The 8,883-nt window shown below is 39.4% G+C and overlaps 1 pseudogene; it reads right to left on the bottom strand.

The window, feature by feature from the left end:
- Window positions 1-1,748: 1,748 nt before the first annotated feature.
- Window positions 1,749-1,867, bottom strand: LOC134894907 (5S ribosomal RNA; annotated as a pseudogene).
- Between the last annotated feature and the right edge of the window lie 7,016 nt (window positions 1,868-8,883).

Here is an 8,883-nt window from a genome sequence, read left to right as displayed (position 1 = left end):
GAATTTTGGCTCATTCCGTATGGCATAATGTGAATTTTGGCTCATTCCGTGTGGCATAATGTGAATTTTGGCTCATTCTGTGTGGCATAATGTGAATTTTGGTTCATTCCATATGGCATAATGTGAATTTTGGCTCATTCTGTGGGAATTTTGGCTCATACTGTGTCACATAATGTGAAATTTGGCTTATTGTGTGTAGCATAATGTGAATTTTGGCTCATTCTGTGGGAATTTTGGCTCATTCCATGTGGCATAATGTGTAAGGGGCACCAGTACTAGATATTATAGCTCCAGGCACTTAAAGTGGGAGCTACATGCATGCAATGCTAATTGAATTAACTTCAATGTATATCCAATTCCTGGGCAGTGACTGGGAGGTGGCTATTAATGCGCACAAAAATGGTCTGTCTCATGGGCGTGTTGCGTACATGATGCTAAAGTGTTTGCTTACACAGACGATTCATTGTTAACATTGGAGGCCACACTCAAATTGGAAAATCTGCACTTACCCAAGGGCTGGTGCAAGTTTCAACGGTGCGACCAATAATAGTGTCTAAAGAAGCACCAAGCGGTGTTAGAGCATCTACAGACATTGACAGTGGGCGTCTCAGTCCTTGCACATTCAGATGCTTTGTATTAGCATTTGCATAAAGTGCAGGTCACATATTAGTTTATTTAATATTTATTCAGTATTATTTCATGTTCTGCAGTTTGTTTATAGACACTACTCATACCCCCACCATGCTGATCACACCTCCTGTGGCACAAACAATAGGCCCTTCATAAAGGTCAGCTCCAGGCCCATGTGGACCTTAATCTGGCACTGCCCTTGCCCACAGCAGCTATCAACATTGGTTGATTAAGCTGTTCCTGTCTTGCACTGATTTCTGACAGCCAGAGATCTGCGCTGGACAGGAACATAAAACATCTATTGACAAAAGTTTATGGATATTTGGGCCAATATAAAGAGAACTGTAGAGTGGGTATCAGAAAGAACGTGAAGGCCATTGAATCAGCAGCATTTCTAACACAGCACTGGATCTGAGCTTCTGTATTAGCAAGACAAAGGGCGATCGGGCACAGGTCAGGGTAATACAGTCATAGGTGAAAGAACCAAGTTTGGACAATTGTAACCCTTATTATTTGAGAAGAAAAAATGATATATATTTTTTTCTTTTAGATATAGTCCTAGTTTGTGGTGCGCCCAGAGCCAGAAAGTACATGTACTGTCGCGGGGAAAGAAAGAAGGCTCTTGTGTGGGCGCACTCTAATACAATGAAGAATTCCTGTAATATGTGAAAAGAAAGTATTTAAAACATAATATTTATTGGTAAAGTTTAAAACATAATTACCCACATAAATGATCCATAGGAAATAAAGAAAATTATGAAAACATTTTTAAAATGTTCTGGTCTTTTTTCACAAAGAGTGATTAGAAAGGTAGTAGACACTTGGTTGTCTTACCCCCATTTCCCCTGACTAGTACAGAATTTCTGTATTGATGGGACCAAGGAGTGGTCACGAGAATAGTAATGGGTTTGTTTAAATAGGACCACTTAGATTAAGTCAATACAAAATAATTTATTGGTCACCAATAATAAACACCTAATTGATGACTGATATCACGTGTGTCGATGTAGACTGGACGTTGAACTGCAGTATAGAAAGGTTAATGGGTAAAGTAGGAAAGAATCAGTGGTGATACTGCTGTTGGTGTCACATTTCACATAAAAAGGAAATTAATTCCTACTCTACAACACCGGGTATTCACAGGAAGTCTCCTCTCCAGGTACTAACCCGGCCCAACGCTGTTTGGCTTCCAAGATCGGACGAGATCGAGCATTGGCAGCGTGGTATGATAGTAGAGGAGATATGTGATCTGTATACCAATGAGAGTGCACCTATATAAGAAAATAGTAAAGAGTATGGATATAATACTAGAGGAGAGAAAATAATTATGAATAAGTAAAGGTAAGAAAAAGTGTGTGGATCTGCTTTCTACGTTAGGCACGGCGCAACAAATCCCATGTCCGTGGTATTGTGCGCCCTGAATCGCAGGTGAGAGTCCACAGAAAAGTGGTAAAGAGAAGAAAAAGCGAAGACAGAGAATACTAATTTTTTTTCACTGATTGTATGATGAAAAAATACAATAAAATGATACTGCATTAAACGTCAAGTCAATTCTAAGAAATGTATATGTCACCATTAATGATATTATGCTCCTGACATCAGGTGCTATTTTCAGCACAAGAATTAAACATAAAAAAACCTGATCCTCACAGAGAAAATGTATAATTGGTACAATACTGAGTATTGTCCAGGGTGAGCCAGAAATCAAAAGATTTTGTTATCAATTTCTAGGACAATGCTGAAGATCACAGTAAATGGGGCAGTGTAACAATATACTTGCCTCTATTTGTAATTAAGCAACCTATCTGCAAAGACAGTTTTGGCATAAGATATCTGCCAAGTGCTAGAAATAATAAAATAATGGGGCAATATAGCAATATGTTTGCCTCTATTTGTGATTAAACCAAAAAGCCTGCAAAATCCAACAATCTTAACATCAAGATATCTGCTCTGGTGCATATATAAAGTATATAAATATAAATGCACAGGGTTTAGATATGTAGAAATAATGTGTTACTGTCTGTGAAATATGTTCACAGGACAGATGCAGGCTTACGTTACTTCAGACTGAGAGGTCAGGGGGAGAATAAGTGTCAGGGCATCGTCAGGTGAGGGGACTGGTGCCAAAAGATCCCTCAATAGAAGGTCCCTCCGTGGAAGACGCGTTTCGCCCGTCCAGGCTTGTTCACTTCCGGGTTCTGAACCTGTTTGCTGTGTGGAATTGTCTTGGAAGCTGCAGGCTTAATATAAGGACCCTGTCCAGAAAAATCTCTATACAGAAACTGTCAACAGGTTCTACATTTATGAGAAAAGGCTCTAAGTTATCGGGTGTCACCGCCCTTTAACCATTTGGGACCGACTCAATCAAAAATCAAATTTTAATCTATATATGTATGGAATATGGCTACTTGTGAAGCTTTTTGCTTTTTCTTCTCTTTGTCCTTTTTTGTGATACCATTTACTAATGCCTGAAGAAGTCATCTTGATGAAATGCGTTGGATCAAATCAGTTACGGTCTTCTGTTCAGTTCACCACCACATCTTTTGAACTTATACCTGTAAAGGTGAAGGTGCTTGTTCCAAATTGTTATAACTGATGGATTTCCTGGACTGTATTGAGATGTTATTTTAACTATGCATGTGTCTTTTAGAAAAAAGCTCATTTGGTATCTTATCTAATTCTGGCCTTTTGGCTATTTTTTGGGTGGTTTTTTTGGTGGAAGGGTATATCTGCAGGTCTACAAAATGACTGATTTCATAGAAAGAATTCTCTGAATCTTGTATGGAATAAAGAATTAGATTAATACTTTACTGTAAAGGCTATACAATAAGCGCAATTGGTCTGTGTTTGTAATATTTGGTCCTTAGGAATCCACTAACAGGGGTTCCTTCCAATTTGCTGCTGGTGGTCTGAGCGCAAGTTAGACATCTTTTGTATTTGTGATATATGTGTGTGTATATATATATATATATATATATATATATTTATACACATATTTATCAAGGGACCCAGACCATTCATTCTCTAATGGTTAGCCTCTGTGAAGGCTGACCACACCCCTAAATATAGGCCCCTACAACTGCATTCCTCCGGTGGGCCCTTCATGCCCCAGTCTGACACCGTCTGCATAGGACTCTACATGATCTGCTGAGAGTGAGACCTTACAGCCATATACTCAGGTCACAATTTCAAACCTTGAGGCACTGCAGGTTTTAGCAATAGGCATTTGCACATCCCCAGAGTATTTTAACACGTTAACAAGTGTGTGCACTTGTAAATTGACAGATGCTCAGGCAGGCAGTCTCCAAATGAGTTCCCTATGGAGTTATTTTACATGCCAGTGAAATATCTCTCTGTCCCTAAGGGTAGTACACTAGATAATGAAATTCTGAAATACTGGAGTATATGGTCAAAATGTTTTTGTGATGTAGAACACCTAGAGAATGGACAGTTTTCAAAGACAATCAACTACCTACTAATAGAGTGCATCCAGAAAGTATTTACAGCGTTTCACTTTTTCCACATTTTGTTATGTTACAGCTTTATTCCAAAATGGAATAAATTCATTTTTCCCCTCAAAATTCTACACACAATACCCCATAATGATAATGTGAAGAAAAAAATTTTTTTGAGATTTTTTACAAATTTATTAAAAATAAAAGACTAAGAAATCACATGTACATAAGTATTCACAGCCTTTGCTCAATACTTTGTTGATGCACCTTTGGCAGGAATAACAGCCTCAAGTCTTTTTGAATATGATGCCACAAGCTTGGCACACCTATCTTTGGGCAGTTTTGCTCATTCCTCTTTGCAGCACCTCTTAAGCTCCATCAGGTTGGATGGGAAGCGTCGGTGCACAGCCATTTTCAGATCTCTCCAGAGATGTTCAATTGGATTCAAGCCTGGGCTCTGGCTGGGCCACTCAAGGACATTCACAGAGTTGTCCTGAAGCCACTCCTTTGATATGTTGGCTGTGTTTAGAGTGATTGTGCTGCTGAAAGATGAACCGTCGCCCCAGTCTGAGGTCAAGAGTGCTCTGGAGCAGAGTCAAGAGTGCTCTGGAGCAGATTTTCATCCAGAATGTCTCTGCATTCATCTTTCCCTCTATCCTGACTAGTCTCCCTGTTCCTGCGGCTTAAAAACATCCCCACAGCATGATGCTGCCACTACCATGCTTCACTGTAGGGATGGTATTGGCCTGGTGATGAACAGTGCCTGATTTCCTTCAAACATGACGCCATGCATTCACGCCAAAAAGTTCAATCTTTTTCACATCTTTGTTTCCCATGGTCTGAGAGTCCTTCAGGTGCATTTTAGCAAACTCCAGGCGGGCCGCCATGTGCTTTTTACTAAGGAGTGGCTTCCGTCTGGCCACTCTACCATACAGGCCTGATTAGTGGATTGCTGCAGAGATGGTTGTTCTTCTGGAAGTTTCTCCTCTCTCCACAGAGGAATGCTGTAACACATTAACATAGTAACATAGTATCTAAGGTTGAAAAAAAGACAATTTGTCCATTGAGTTCAACCTATTTGTGGTCTCCTATGCAGTATTATTTTTGGACCAAATTTTGTCTGATGCTGATGTCAGCCGTTATGTTTTATTCCTCTTTTTTAATAACTATAGTGCGTGACTACGCACCATAACCCTGGATATCTTTATCCATTAGGAATTTATCTAACCCATTCTTAAAGGTGTTGACTGAGTCCGACATTACTACTCTCTCAGGCAGGGAATTCCAAACACGTATTGTCCTTACTATGAAAAAACCTTTTTGCCGCTTTGTGCGGGATCTGCTCTCCTCTAAACTAAGCGAATGTCCACGTGTCCTCTGTGCTGATCTTACCAAAAACAGGTCCCGCACAAGCTCTGTGTATTGTCCCCTTATATATTTGTAGATGTTGATCATGTCCCCACTTAGTCTCCTCTTTTCCAGTGGAAACATGCCTAGCCTTTCAAGCCTTTCCTTGTATTCCAGCATCTCCATGCCCTTAATTAGTCTGGTCGTCCGCCTCTGATCCTTTTCTAGCTCCAGTATATCCTTTTTGTAGTATGGGGCCCAAAATTGTACACAGTATTTAAGATGTGGCCTCACTAGTGAGTTATATAATGGGAGTATAACACTCTCGTTCCTTGCATCTATTCCTCATTTTATGCATGCTAATATCTTATTAGCCTTCTTTGCTGCAATCCTACTTTGGATACTGCTGCTTAGTTGGCTATCTATGTAAACACCTAAGTTTTTTTCCAGTACAGAATTCCCTAATATTACCCCGTTTGTTCTTGCTACCACAGTGCATTACCTTACACTTGTCCGTATTGAAACCCATTCTCCATTTAGCTGCCCATGCTTCTAGTTTAACTAAGTCGTTCTGAAGAGACTCAGCATCCCACTCCGTATTTATAACCTTACACAATTTGGTATCGTCTGCAAAAATTGACACCATGCTCTCTAGACCTACTGTTAGGTCGTTAATGAAAATGTTGAACAATAGTGGTCCAAGTACAGACCCTTGTGGCACACCACTTAGCACTTCAGTCCAATTTGAAAATGATCCATTAACCACAACATGCTGCTCCCTAGTATTTAATCAATTTCTGACCCAAGTGCATATTGTGCTCCCTAGCCCTATTTCTTGTAGCTTATAGATGAGTCGCATGTGTGGTACTGTGTCAAAAGCTTTGGCAAAGTCTAAAAAGATTACATCCACCTCCTTACCCTGATCAAGGTTCGCACTTACTGTTTCATAAAAGCCAAGTAAGTTGGTTTGACATGATCTGTCCTTCACAAATCAATGCTGATTCCTTTTAATGACCTTATTGGCTTCAAGGAACTTCTGAATACTATCCCTTAGAATACCTTCCAATACTTTCCCCACTATAGATGTAAGACTAACTGGTCTATAATTACCCGGTTCAGCTCTACTTCTCTTTTTGAATATTGGCACTACTTCCGAAATGCGCCAGTCTTTAGGAACCATACCTGATATAACTGAATCTTTGAAGATCAAAAATAGCGGTCTTGCTAGTTCAGAATGAAGCTCCATAGGAACCCTTGGGTGAATTCCATCGGGACCAAGTGACTTATTAATCTTTCAAGTTTTTAATCGGTCACAGACTACTTCCTCACTTAAATAAGCACTTAACACTGTCACTGTAGCTCTGACAGAGTGATAGTTGGGTTCTTGGTCACCTCCCTGGCTAGGGCCCTTCTACCCCGATTGCTCAGTTTAGACGGCCGGTCAGCTCTAGGTAGAGTCCTGGTGGTTCCGAACTTCTTCCATTTATGGATGATGGAAGCCACTGTGCTCATTGGGACCTTCAATGCAGCAGATTTTTCTGTATCCTTCCCCAGATTTGTGCATCGAGAAATCCTGTCTTGAAAAAGTCCCAGTGCATTGTGGGATGAAACGCATTGACCAGAGCAGCAATTGCTATCCTCCAGACTTACTCCTACCACCTATTGAGCCCACCACAGCTCTTACACAGATCTTGCCACTGGACTAAGTTTGTACAGCCGAACTAGTTCCCCTCAGCAGCTATCATTACCATCACCGGGAAAGTCATAGCGAGCAGGCGCTTGTGAGTGGACAGCAGCATCCGCGGTCAGATCACCTGGCGCTACTGGGAAACACTATACCGAGGCACCCGTGACCAGCCAGAAGTCCCACCAGCGGTGAGTGCATCACCATCAGGAGAAAGGGCCATGAAGTGGAGATACATGTGGCTGATTGACTAAATGCCCCAGGTACCGTAATTATACCAGTGTATAGTGCTTGGATAAACTAACTTATTAGCCGGGATGCAGCACCATTATACATGTCCAGCTTCGAGGTGCATATCAGCTACTAATGATACTATTTGGACACAAACAGCCGCTGTGAACATCATTGTTACAAATTAACTAAAATACATTATTTTCATTCTTTGGAGGAGGATAAAGTCTGGGAGTTTGCCAATAGTTACTATTTCCAAAGTATTTTATACTATTATAGGAATCAAATTACTTGTTTTAATGTATGCATATGAAGGAGAGAACAAATAATTGATCTTATCATTTTACCATTTTATTGTTGCTTATTGATATTGGTATATTTTGGATGCATAGTTCTGTTTGTGACTGCACAATAAATGTGATATTATATAAATACAGGCCTTCCTAATATTAATTCTTAATACTTATTCATTTCTGAGGACCAATGGTTATACAAAAAAAACTTTTATATATATATATATATATATATATATATACGTAACAAGCATCCACAAGCGCAGTAATTATCTATTTATTGTTTTTTCTGTCAGCCTAACAGGGGTCCTAACCAAACCCTTATTACGTGCAGCTGAGGTGGATTTATGCACTCTTAGAGTGTGAATATCTATTTACATCTACATTTGTAAAGTTATTTATCACAGCGGCAGGAGTGTCAGTGTTGGGGCTGCCTTTTCTGAAATATATAGTGCCTCGAGACAATCCTGTCTTGGAGGTCTTCAGACAATTACTTTGACTTCATGCTTGGTTTGTGCTCAGACATGTACTGTCAAGTGTGGGACCTTATATAGTCAGGTGTATGCCTTTCCAAATCATGTCCAGTCAACTGAATTTACTACAGGTGGACTCCAATTTAGCTGTAGGAACATCTCAAGGATGATCAATGGAAACAGGATGCACCTGAGCTTAATTTTGAGCTTCATGGTAAAGGCTGTGAATACTTATGTACATGTGATTTCTTAGTTTTTTTATTTTTAATAAATTTGCAAAAGTCTCAAAAAAACTTTTTTCACATTTTCATTATGGAGTATTGTGTGTAGAATTTTGAGGGAAAAAAATTAATTTATTCCATTATGGAATAAAGCTGTAAAATAACAAAATGTGGAAAAAGTGAAGCGCCTTGAATACTTTCCGGATGCACTGCATGTAAAACAAAACTATATAATGTAGAACATAAAAAAAAAAAAAGATCATAAAAAAAAATTATTTGCCGAGTTAATAATGGAACCTAGAAACTAATTGCCTGATTCTGGGTCGCACTGAATGTAATTGCAATTCCTAAGTCCTGTGCAACTATCTGCCTTTATTCTGTGTTGTACACAACTATACAATCGCATTGTCCCTAGCCCACTGACCACAAGAGCAGCAGTCATCACTAGTAACAGCATCTATCCCTACTCCATCCTAGGTGCAATATATAAATATATATATATATATATATATATATATTATATTTTGCTATATGTAATAAATGCCCATT

The sequence above is a fragment of the Pseudophryne corroboree genome, chromosome 3 (genome assembly GCF_028390025.1).
Source record: "Pseudophryne corroboree isolate aPseCor3 chromosome 3, aPseCor3.hap2, whole genome shotgun sequence".
Taxonomy (NCBI): Eukaryota; Metazoa; Chordata; class Amphibia; order Anura; family Myobatrachidae; genus Pseudophryne; species Pseudophryne corroboree.
This window is presented reverse-complemented; position numbering and strand designations above follow the sequence as displayed.